Source organism: Triticum urartu, chromosome 2A (assembly GCF_056163025.1).
Source record: "Triticum urartu cultivar PI428250 chromosome 2A, HENAU_Tu73, whole genome shotgun sequence".
Taxonomy (NCBI): domain Eukaryota; kingdom Viridiplantae; phylum Streptophyta; class Magnoliopsida; order Poales; family Poaceae; genus Triticum; species Triticum urartu.
Window position 1 is genome coordinate 91,649,052 of NC_141874.1, and position 13,157 is coordinate 91,662,208.

The window sequence follows — 13,157 nt, forward strand, 5'->3', positions numbered from 1 at the left end:
GCGTAAGGTGGTAGGGGAGATCAATAGCCCACCTCCACAACCGGAGGATCCTGAACGGGTCCTCGACCCCGGCCTCAAAGAGGACACGGACATATTCGTGGAGATGATTGATAGGATTTTCTATCAGCTAAGCTGTGATGACGCCATGGTGGCCATTATAGCCGACTACCCTGGGCTACTCCCAGCCTCGCAGGTAAATGAGACCGGAGTCCCAACCTTTGAAAAGGATTTCCTTTTATGCACTTCACCTACCGTATACAAACGGTGTTTTATAGGGAAGGCCCTCGGGACGCCATGCTGAGCCCGCGGTGACTCACCAACAAGGGGTTTCAAAGACGGACAGGCTAAAAAGGAAGGCGGTCCGGACGGAGACGCCGGCGCAGAGGTATGATGCAACACCTCACTCCGTGGTTGTCGTCTTTAAAAGCATAATAACACCCGTGTTTCCTAGAAGGAAGAATGCTCGCCGGACAATATCCGGAGAGGTTGTCGATCACGCCTCTACCAGTCGGGCTCCAGGTCCGGACACAGAGGCGGAAGCTAACACGAGGCACACGCCGGATGCTCCTTCTATAGAGGATGCGGATAAGATATCCGCTAAGAATTCCGAAGTGGAGAGCGCCATGAATCACAGGCGTCGCCGAGCCGTACTCCGTGACGCTTGTTTCTCCCGAGAGGCGTTTGATGCATTCAACTCAGGAGATGCGTACATCCGTGCTGCTCAAAATGGTCTAGCCAGAGCCACGGACTAGTATGTAAAGGATGTACGAGTAAGAAAATTTGATGAGTATATATATCAGTAGCCCCTGAGACTTGAAACAGTTGGCACAACTGATTTAAGGATCATTTATTGTGCAGGTTCTTACAGAGAAGAATACTCGACTGTCACAGGAGCTGGAGGAATGCAAGACCCAACTTCGGGCCTCCGTTGCCGCATTGAAGGAACCTGAAAAGTCCCCAGCTGGTAACATTTGTTTCAAAGAATGATAGGTACCATATAGAGTGTGGCATGGCTGCAGATCTTAACAATAGATATTGCAGATGACTCCGGAGAGAATCCGGAGGACCAGCATGCCGTACGACAGCTAAAGGCTGGCGAACGCGTGCTGACTAAGGTCATGCGGGAGAAAAACAATCTCCAAGACGCCAATACCAAGCTGAGTGTGGAACTGAAAGATTTTCGAGCCCAGCTTGCGGACTCCGTGAAGGAGAATAAGCAGCTTCGACGCGGCATTTTTAGTAAGTGCTTGAACGAACCCTTAAAAGAGTACGGCGAAGAAGCCGGCTAACAGAGTTATGTCTGCAGGTATGCTGACGGGTCGTCCCGTGGAGGAGATGCCCAGGTCTGCGGGTGATCTTCTACCCGAGCTCTCACAACTGCATGAACAAGTTCGGCAGGTGATGCAAAGTATTGCCCAGGCCTTGTGGCCATCCATCTCCCTGCCAGCAAGCATTGGAGAGCTTGCGGAGAAGCTCAAGGGAGCACGGCGGCGCTTCTGATTATGGAAGATATCGGCCTGCCGTCAAGGTGCCAGGGAAGCCTGGGCCATGGTGAAGACGTGGTATACCAAGGCTGACCCAAACCACATGGCCGAGGTCGGACCTGTGGGGCCCGATGGGAAAGAGATCCCCGTTAGCTTAGTGTATGGGCAAGTAGAATTAGCCGCAAAGTATTCCCAACAGGATTGTAGGCTAGACAGCTTGTTGGATGGTATAGAAGAGGAATTTAGTCAGTCTACATGACTATGTAATTAAAGTGACATGTATAACGCCTTCTAGCCGGATTGTAAATCATTTGTCATGGCGGACCTTTTCGCTTCAACCTCGGGACCCGATAGTCCGGAGTGTATCCGAATACCCGCTCAGTTATATAAGAACCGGGGTATGCGTGGAAACCAGGCGTAGGGGTCATTAGTGCTTGAACAGACAAGTACCCAACTAGTTATGTTATATTACATGGGTAGTAAGAAACATCTTCCAGGGAGAATAGTTCCGTTAAGGGTTCCTTTCCCTGGGTACGCATGCCCTAAAGTGCATGTCCGGACTGCGAGAGGAGACACAGGAAAAAACATCTGGGGGCATATATGGAAAATAAATAAAAATCATCTTTTGTTCACCGATCGAATATTCCCTTAAGAATGCTAGCTTTCGGCTTCACCCAGTCTGAGGTACACATCCGGCTGACCCGACAGTAACAATCACAGAGGTGCTCCCCTTATGCCCTAGCCAAATTAACGGGAGCGTAGGGCATAAATACAAGAGCCAGGCAACCCAGCTTGGCCAAAACTTAAGTCATATCGATGCATATAATGGCGAAGAAAAGGTACATGCGGAAGAATAACACATGTGTGGGGCATGAAGCCCAGATAAATAATTAAGCTTCTGTGTAAGAAGCCCCCAGGTATAATGAGCGCGGTTAGCGCGTCAATAGTGTGCAAGCAAGGCACAAGTTGGCCCTTGAAGGCCTTGAGAAAGAATAAAAGAAAGAAAGAGAGAAAAGACAGATAATGTATATGCAAAAAATGGACAGAGGAAGGAGACGAACATAGAGTCCGGCACTAGGCGTAGAATCTTCGGAGCCTGGCTGCGTTCCATGGGTTCGGCTCAAGTTGATTATTCGATGCATCCCGCAGACGGTACGCTCCACCGGTCAGAACTTGGTCAATAATGAAGGTACCTTCCCATTTGGGCTCGATCTTGGTCTTTTTCTTCTCCAGCAGGCGTAGAACTAGCTCGCCAACGTTATAAGTTTTGGCCCGTACTTCTCTGCTTTGGTATCTTCAAGCCTGTTGCTGATAGAATGCGGAACGGGCTATTGCCACATCACCCTCCTCCTCCAGGGTGTCCAGACTGTCCTGCCGATCGAGCCCGGCTTCTCTTTCTTCGTACATGCGCACTCGAGGTGAGTCATGAATTATGCCGTAGGGCAAAACCGCCTCTGCGCCCTACACCATAAAGAAGGGTGTGTATCCGGTAGTACGATTCGGTGTGGTCCGCAGCCCCCAGAGTACGGAGTCGAGCTCCTCTACCTAGTGCGTGTTAGACTCCTTTAAGGACCGCACTAATCTGGGTTTGATGTCGCTCATGATAAGACCATTTGCTCGCTCAACTTGGCTGTTAGTTTGTGGGTGATAGACAGAAGCATAGTCGAGCTTGATGCCCATGTTGCTGCACTAGAGTTTTACCTCGTCGACCGTGAAGTTCGTGTCGTTGTCAGTGATGATGTTGTGGGGGACGCCATAACGGTGTACAACCCCGGATATGAAGTCTATCACCGGTCCGGATTCGGTCGTTTTAACAGGTTTGGCTTCTATCCATTTGGTGAATTTATCCACCATGACCAGTAAGTATTTTTTTCTTATGGGTTCCCCCTTTAAGGGGTCCAACATGTCAAGCCCCCAGACCACGAAAGGCCAGGTAATGGGGATTGTTTGGAGGGCGGTGGGTGGCGTGTGGTGGTTTGCAAAAGGCTGGCAACCGACGCAGCGTTGGACCAAGTCCTGTGCATCTACCCGGGCCGTCGGCCAATAAAAACCTGTACGGAAGGCCTTGCTTACAAGGGCCCGGGCTGCGGCATGGTGGCCGCCGAGTCCGGCGTGAATTTCTGCCAAAAGCTTCCTCCCTTCCTCTTCAGAGATGCACCTTTGAAGGACTCCGGTAGTGCTTTTTTATACAGCTCTCTGTCGGTGTCAAAACCGGCGGATCTCGGGTAGGGGGTCCCGAACTGTGCGTCAAGGCCGGATGGTAACAGGAGACAAGGGACATGATGTTTTTACCCAGGTTCGGGCCCTCTCGATGGAGGTAATACCCTACTCCTGCTTGATTAATATTGATGATATGGGTAGTACAAGAGTAGATCAACCACGAGATCAAGGAGGCTAAACCCTAGAAGCTAGCCTATGGTATGATTGTTGTATATGGAGTTGATTCTACGGACTAGAACCCTCCGGTTTATATAGACACCGGATAGGGTTAGGGTTACACAGAGTCGGTTACAATGGTAGGAGATCTTGAATATCCGCATCGCCAAGCTTGCCTTCCACGCCAAGGAAAGTCCCATCCGGACACGGGACGAAGTCTTCAATCTTGTATCTTCATAGTCCAGGAGTCCGGCTGAAGGTATAGTCCGGCTACCCGAACACCCCCTAATCCAGGACTCCCTCAGTAGCCCTTGAACCAGGCTTCAATGATGACGAGTCCGGCGCGCAAATTGTCTTCGGCATTGCAAGGCGGGTTCCTCCTCCAAGTCCTTCATAGAAGATTGTAAACACCAAGAATAGTGTCCGGCTCTGCAAAATAAGCTTCCACATATTGCCATAGAGAGAATATTATTAACACAAATCTGCTGACGTATTCCGCAGTGCGTCATCACACTATAGCCAAGTCCTTCACTCGAATCGTTTTCACTTTTCCACCTCAGCATGTTTTGCGAGGCGGTTTCCTTGGCACGTCTTGTCAAAGCAGAGATCGTGTACCCCCCCCCCCCCTTACGGGATTCTCATCAATACGGACATGGGTAATCCAACCGCGCCACTTATCACGGCGCTTGGGAGGCAAGCGAGTGTTACTAGGCAGGTGGGGACGCACAACCGCATCCGCACATATAAGGGGACAAGGATCCACCTTTTTACCTACGCCTTCTTCCTCCCTTGCCTACCCATCTCTCACGCACCCGAGCTCCAGTGCCCAAGCCTGCACTTCCCACCTCAACCTTCTCCAGCAATGTCCGGAGCGGGAGGCAAGTGGATGGTCTCCTCCGTCACAGAGGGTAAAGTCAAGAAACTAAGGAAGGCCGGGTATCTGTCCAAGGACATCGCGCACCGGCTTCCCGAATAGGGGCAGCTTATCCCCACCCCAAGGCCCCATGAGAGGGTAGTATTTCTCCCCCACTTCCTCCGCAGACTGGGCTTTGCACTCCACCCATTTGTCTGGGGGCTCATGTTCTACTACGGCCTGGATTTCCACAATCTGGCTCCGAACTTCATCCTCAACATCTCGGCGTTTATCGTCGTGTGCGAGGCTTTTCTCCGCGTCCGCCCCCATTTCGGCCTCTGGCTCAAGACCTTCAACGTCAAGCCCAAGGTGGTGCGCGGTAGCCAGGCGGAGTGCGGAGGCGCCATGGCGGGCAAGATGGCCAATGTCCTATGGTTCGAGGGCTCTTTCGTGGAGACCCTAAAGGGATGGCAAGCCGGGCGGTTTTATATCACTGAGCCGCGCGATCCGGAATGGACCGCAGCCCCCGAGTTCCGATCCGGACCACCCACGCGGCTTATGTCCTGGAAAGAGACGGGCCTGTCGTGGGGTGACAAAAAAGAGGTGACCGGATTGCAAACATGCATCCAGTCCCTGGTGAACAAGCCAGTCCGGCTTGTTAATGTAATCCAGGTTATGCTCGTCCGCCGGATCCTCCTATGCCAACAACGGGATTTTAATCTGTGGGAGTTCAACCCGGCGCAGCATCAAACCCTCAGCAGGCTCTTCAACACGACGTACGAAGACTCCTGGAAGATGTTATTCAAGGGCGTCGAGGCTCCCGCATCCGCTTCCGAGGACCGCGGATACAGCTCGCAGTGTCACGCTAGCGAGGTAAGCCATCTACACCTTTTACAGGATGTTAAGCTTTTTTCATAGTTTGACTCTATGCGGGATCTAAACTCCCTTACCTTTGACAGGCTTGGCGGGTGATATCCGGACCGATTAACTGTCCGGCTCCGCTGCCCGAAGACCCAGCCCCAGCTCTACTAGCGAAGTTGCTGGCTCCGGCGCCTTATGTGGTGCCGGAGAAGAAGGCCAAGAAGAAGAAGACCACGGGGACTCGAAGGAGTGCCCGCAACGTGGTGGTGTCAGACTCGTCATCTGACGAGTCCGAGACGGCCTCCTCCCGCAAAAACGAGGAGGAGGAAGAAGAAAACTCTCCCCCCCTAGAGGAGGGAGGAGAGAAGAGGAAGGCCGCCCCAACGGGCGAGGCCGAGGGGTCTAGGAAAAGGAAGACCCCTCCGCCGGACTACGCCCCCGACGCCGAAGAGGGCGAAGAGGAATGGCCGAACAGGGCCAAGCGTCCGGCGAAATCGTAAGTTCGGATATCAGAGTAACTCATGATGTTCCTTTGTTGCACAGCTTTCCCTAATGTCGAATGTAATTATGCAGTCCGCCCCGGGCCGAAGTCGACGAATCGTCGGGCGGCTCCCTGGACTCATCGGACGTGAACTCAGTTCCGCCCGCTGTGTCCCCCCGCACTGCAGACGACGCCGAAGTGGTGTCGCGACAAGCTCTGGGGCAGGAGGAGGTGGTCCCGGAGGAGCCGCAAGGCAACCTCCCGGACTCCAGGAGTGAAGGGGATAAGGCTCCCCAGGGCTCTCAGTCCGGCTTTGTGCCGGACACCGCGCCGGAATCTTTAGTTCCGGACCGCGGTAGGCGAACTCCTTCCAAGAGGAGCAAGCCTTCTAAGCCGGCGGCCTCCGTCCAACCGGAGGTGCCGGACAATCTGCTGGAGGTGCTTGACGATGCCTCCATCGACGAGGGGCACCGTACTATTATGAGTACGGTGATCCAGAAGGTTCAGTCCGCCAAGAGCGGACTGACTGAAGCTTGCGCTAGCCTTCTAACAGGCTTCGAGGTAAGTAAAAATATGTAAAAATATTACCGCATAGACAGTAGCCCCTGATGCTCTGTTTGGCGTTCGGAAAGAAAAGCCGAATAGAGGATCTATTAAATATCGCAGGAGTCTAACAAAAATGAGTCAATATGTGTATGCAGGCTTCGCTGCTATCCACCGCCGCACTGACTGCAGAGGTGGGTGTCCCGAAGCAGGACCTCGAGCGGACCGAGCAAGAGCTCGGCCTTGCCAAGTGGCGGCTCGAGGAGGAAGAAGGTAAGAAATACCTTACAGAAAAAGTGCCTATAAAAAGGCTTGATTGCAAAAAGAGTAACGGGATTGTACTGCTTATTGTAGGGGCCACGACTGAGGTGGCAACCCTTAAGCAGGCGCTGTCTGTGGCCAAAAATAAAACGGCCGCGGAGCGCACCGAGCGAGACAGACTTGGGGCTCAGGTCAGCGAGGTGCAGCAAGAGCTGCAGGCTCTCATGAAAAAACATGAGAGTTTGGAGATGGAGTCGAAGGCGCAAGCATCCAAGCTTGCTGCGGCCCTTAAAACTGCCAAATCTGCCAAGGCCGAAGCACAGAAGGCCCTCCAGGAATTGGATGCGGTGAAAAAGATAGCGGCGGGTAAGGCATTCTATATGCAAAGCAGACATATAAAAGTAAACTACTTGTTACTTACCCGAATCCGGAGCTCTCCAGGGGCATTCGTAGATCTTCCCCGCAGCGTATCCGATGCCGCTGCATTCTACCGAGCCGAGGAAGGCAGCTCGACGGAGAAGGTGTTCTGGTCTCAGTACACTGAGGCCGGACACCCTGTGCCCTTGAGCGACCAGTTGAAGTAGCTGGTCGAGCTCCACAAGGCGGCCGAACAGGCCCTGAAGGGCTTCATAGTTCGGCTGTGGCCTAGAGAGGCCCTGCCTGGGAGCTACTTCGGGCTGGTGCAGCGGCTGGTGGAGGCTTGTCCAAGGCTCGAGGTCATCAAGCGCTCCGTCTTCATCGAAGGTGCCCGTAGGGCCCTTGCCCATGCAAAGGTGCATTGGGGTAAGCTGGACGGTGAGAAGCTTGTGAAGGACGGGCCGCCGCCGGGGAAGGAGCATCGCAAGCCCGAGAACTATTACAAGGATGTTCTTGTTGGTGCCCGCCTTGTGGCGGATGAATGTACCAAGGATGTAATTTTTGAATGAACTCGCTCGTGTTATCCTGTGCGCTGAAAACTTGTTCATATGCGCTAAGCAATGCTTGAATTTAAAATATTACTTTCTGTGCGACCGTTTATCAAAAAATTGAGAGATGGCCAGTCGTCGGCTTCTGCCCCCATGCCACTAGTGCTGGGGTGTTCGGGATAAACCTGAGCGCTCTTTTTCCCATGATTGGGTCCGTCGAGGGAGGCGGTCAGCACAACGAACAAGGCAGTCGTACTATAATGCTTGAACACTCTCACTTAGCCATAGAACTCTATAATTTTAAATTTCGGCGAAGCCCCTAGTTCGGAAGACCGAGTTCGGGGCGCTATCCACGCCTTGGCCGGACAAAGCCAGCTCCTCGCTCGAAGCGGCATAAGCCTTTAGGGACTCGAAAAACCTCTCGAACAGCGACCGGTCTCTCGCCACATCATGACAGTCAGTTTTAGCTTTCTCCACTGAGGTGCTTAACCCAGCTGAACCGGGGCACAATTGCAGTGGTTCTCCTAGTGCTACCTTAGCCGATAGAGCGGAATGTAAGGCACCAAAACATAGGAGCCGGGCAAACCCAACTATTGACCCAAATCATGATTCGGAGCCGATGCATATAGTGCTATAAGTTCGGGGTGCCGCACTTGTGAAAGTGTACGGACTTCTCACACCATTATGAGGGGTACTGAAGCCCTGGCGTGTTTGCCGTACCATGGTGTACGGGTGCAATCATGTCATTTAATAAACATAAATGTGAAAAGAAGATAATGCAAAACATAGATAAGAAGTTAAGCATTGTTTATAGAAAGGCTATTTATCAAAGCCGAACGATACAAATAGTGTGATAAGCAAAAGATATAGGACTATTCAGTATGTCCTGCCAGGGGCAGGCCGTGGAATTGTATTTAAAACAGGTATACCACTCGTAACAGAGACCACCTGGGAGTTCCATAATGCGGCATGGCTTGTCTGCCTCCCTGGATCTTGCATCGTTTGTGCGGCAGTCGAATTGCTGAATAGGTCGTCCGAAGTATGGAGTCCTGAAAGTAAGAAAAAAAGAATCCGGTAGCCCCTAGTACGTTTTAAGCCGTATTTTGGGAATGCCGTTATTGTGCCCCTTCCCTTGTGCCCATGGTATTTCAAGGGCGTAGTTATGTACGTGAGGTACTGGTTTCGCTATGTCGCGAAAGCTGGGGTTGGGGCCGCATTGCTACGCTTGCTCGAAGTGTGCCAGGCGGTCCTGCTGTGGGTTACTCCGGGCGCGCTTGGCAGTGTCTGGCTTTTTAATGGCCGGACTGGAGAATTGCCTGAGAAGGCTACTTTGTACCTCCGCTGCGAGAGCCGCCGTATGCTCCTCCGTACGGAGGGAGCGTTCGGTGTTTCCGTTGACCGTAATTACTCCTCGAGGGCCTGGCATCTTGAGCTTGAGATATGCATAGTGCAGCACCGCATTGAACTTTGCGAATGCGGTTCATCCGAGCAGGGCGTGATAGCCACTGCGAAACGGGACTATATCGAAGATTAACTCTTCGCTTCGGAAATTGTCTGGGGATCCAAAGACCATGTCGAGTGTGACTGAGCCTGTACAGTTGGCTTCTACACCTGGTATAACGCCTTTAAAGGTCGTTCTTGTGGGCTTAATCCTTGAGGGATCTATGCCCATTTTCCGCACTGTATCCTGATAAAGTAGGTTCAGGCTACTGCCGCCGTCCATGAGGACTCTTGTGAGATGAAATCCGTCGATGATTGGGTCGAGAACCAATGCGGCGAAGACGCCATGACGAATACTAGTGGGATGGTCCCTTCGATCAAAAGTGATCGGGCAGGAGGACCATGGGTTGAACTTTGGGGCGACTGGCTCTATCGCGTATACGTCCCGTAGCGCACGCTTCCGCTCCCGCTTGGGAATGTGGGTTGCGTATATCATGTTCACCGTCCGCACTTGTGGGGGAAAGCCCTTCTGTCCATTGTTGTTCGGAGGCTTGGGCTCCTCGTCGTCGCTGTGCAGCCCCTTGTCTCTGTTTTCGGCCCTTAACTTGCCTGCCTGCTTGAACACCCAACAGTCCCTGTTAGTGTGATTGGCTGGCCTTTTAGGGATGCCATGTATCTGGCACAAGCGATCGAGTATTCGGTCCAAACTGGACGGGCCCTGAGTATTCTTTTTGAATGGCTTTTTCCGCTGACCGGATTTATAGCCTTTGAATCCGGCATTGACTATCGTGTCTTCATTGCTGTCGCTGCTAACGTTGCGTTTTTGCTTATTCCGACATGTCCTGCTACTTTTGTCCCTAGTATCCGAATTACCAGGGTTCTTTGATAAGTTGTTACTGCGAGCTAGCCAGCTGTCTTCTCCCACGCAAAAGCGGGTCATGAGTGTCGTGAGGGCTGCCATGGATTTTGGCTTTTCCTGTCCCAGGTGCCGGGCAAGCCACTCGTCGCGGATGTTATGCTTGAAGGCTGCTAGGGCATCTGCGTCCGGACAGTCGACTATCTGGTTTTTCTTTGTTAAGAACCGTGTCCAGAATTATCTGGCCGATTCTTCTGGCTGCTGAATTATGTGGCTTAAGTCGTCGGCATCCGGTGGTCACACGTAAGTGCCCTGGAAGTTGTCGAGGAATGCGGCTTCCAGGTCCTCCCAAGAACCGATTGAGTCTGCTAGCAAGCTGTTAAACCAATGTCGGGCCGGTCCTTTAAGTTTGAGCGGGAGGTATTTGATGGCGTGTAGATCATCGCCGCGTGCCATGTGGATGTGTAGGAGATAATCCTCGATCCATACCGCCGGATCTGTTGTGCCATCGTATGATTCAATGTTTACGGGTTTGAAACCCTCTGGGATTTTATGATCCATTACTTCATTCGTGAAGCATAGCGGGTGTGCGGCGCCTCTGTACTGGGCTATATCACGACGCAGCTCGGAAGAGCTATGTCTGTTGTGTTCGGCCCGGCCGGATTTGTTGTATCCGGAGTGAAGATCATTGTCACATGCCGTAGGGCGCCTGCGCGATCCGTAGATCGATCTTGTTTGTCTTGCCTTATCCTCCAGTATGTCTCGCAGGTCGGGCGCATTTTCCCGTGCCTTAGTTGAGCGGCGTCGGGGCATGGCTTAGGTGGAGGGCCGAGAGGCCTCTCTGTCGCGGCCGCGAGGTGGCCGGTCTGCCGTGTCATGCGCTGGTGATGTAGGTGCTTCCTCCTCTGATCGGGGTAGCGGCCTGCGCTTCGGGTAACTCTTGGAGGGGTGTTCGAGTTCATACTCTTCGGCCGCAAGGACTTCAGTCCATCTGTCAGCTAGCAAATCTTGGGCAGCTCTAAGCTGTTGCTGCTTTTTCTTGAGGCTGCTTGCCATGGCTAAAAGCCTGCGTTTAAAACGCTCTTGTTCAGCGGGGTCTGATGGTATGACGAATTCGTCGTCATCGAGGCTTGCCTCGTCTTCGGAGGGAGGCGTATAGTTATCATCCTCGACCTCTCGGTCTGCTGCTCTCTCATGAGGGCTGGCTTCTCCATCTTCCTGTGCCGAATCTTGCTGAGGTGGGTGTTCTTCGGCGCTATCCGGGGTAGTATTATCTCCCGTGCCAGAATCACCGTTTTTGCTTTGGCGGGATTTAGAGCGGCGCCGCTGACGCCGGCACTTTGGCTGTTTCTTGGGGGCGTCATCCCCCACTGTTCCATCGCCATCTCCATGTTTTGGAGTATCCACCATATATATGTCATATGACGAGGTGGCCTTCCAGCGCCCTACATGTGCTGGTTCTAGTTCGTCTCCTACATCGTCGTCCATGCCGTCGATGTCTTCGGAGCCGAAGTTAGGCATGTTGGTTAGATCGTCGACAGTGGCTACAAAGTGGGTGGTGGGTGGGCTTTGAATTTCCTCATCGTCCGTATCCCACCCTCGCTGACCGTAGTCCGGCCAGGGCTCTCCTGATAAAGAGAGAGACTTAAGAGAATTCAGGATGTCGCCAAAAGGCGAATGCTGAAAGATGTCTGTGGCGGTGAACTCCATTATCGGCGCCCAATCGGATTCGATTGGCAGGGGCGCGGGGGGTTCGGAGTCCGGGAAGGAGTCCGGATCCTCGGAGTCACGGGTCATGCAGAGTGCGGGGCTGGAGTTCGGCTCGATCACCTCTGAGATCGCAGCCCCTGAGGCAGCGTCCAACCGCTGATCCTCGATCGGCGCAGTAGGCTCTGAATCGATGATCGGAACCGGTGCGTGTGCGGCCTCCAAAGCGCTGTTCGGCGGCAGAGCTAAATCATGCCCATCGAGACAGTGCGGCGCGCTTGGCTGTGGCTCGAATCCGTCGAAGATCAAGTCCCCGCGGATGTCGGTTGTGTAGTTTAGGCTTCCAAACCTGACCTGATGGCCAGGGGCGTAGCTTTCGATCTGCTCAAGGTGGCCGAGCGAATTGGCCCGCAGAGCGAAGCCGCCGAAGACAAAGATCTGTCCGGGGAGAAAAATCTCACCCGGACCGCATCGTTGTTGATGATCGAAGGAGCCATCGGGCCTGAAAGCGACGACACAGAGGAACTCTCAATGAAAGCACCAATGTCGGTGTCAAACCGGCGGATCTCGGGTAGGGGGTCCCGAACTGTGCGTCAAGGCCGGATGGTAACAGGAGACAAGGGACACGATATTTTTACCCAGGTTCGGGCCCTCTCGATGGAGGTAATACCCTACTCCTGCTTGATTAATATTGATGATATGGGTAGTACAAGAGTAGATCTACCACGAGATCAAGGAGGCTAAACCCTAGAAGCTAGCCTATGGTATGATTGTTGTATATGGAGTTGATTCTACGGACTAGAACCCTCCGGTTTATATAGACACCGGATAGGGTTAGGGTTACATAGAGTCGGTTACAATGGTAGGAGATCTTGAATATCCGCATCGCCAAGCTTGCCTTCCACGCCAAGGAAAGTCCCATCCGGACACGGGACGAAGTCTTCAATCTTGTATCTTCATAGTCCAGGAGTCCGGCTGAAGGTATAGTCCGGCTACCCGAACACCCCCTAATCCAGGACTCCCTCACTCTCCCTCGTGGACCCTATAGGCTTTAGATCGCCGCACTATGCAGCGTGCCTCATTTTGGTCCTCGGGAAGTTCCTGCCTAGTTAGGTAGGCCAGGAATGGTTCTGTCCACGGGGCAATGATGGCCATTATTACGTGGGCTGAAGGTGTTATTTCGGTGGCAGAGCCTCCGATTATGTCGGAGTGTTCGGTATCGGGCATTTTGGCCGAGTCCGGACTATTTACCGGTGTCCCCTTCCCATACCACAAATGGCTTAAACAACCTCTCCAAAGATGTTGGGGGGACCGCATCGCGTTTTGTGCCGATGCGGGCGAGGATATCCGCCGCCTGATTGTTTTCCCGAGCCACATGGTGAAATTCGAG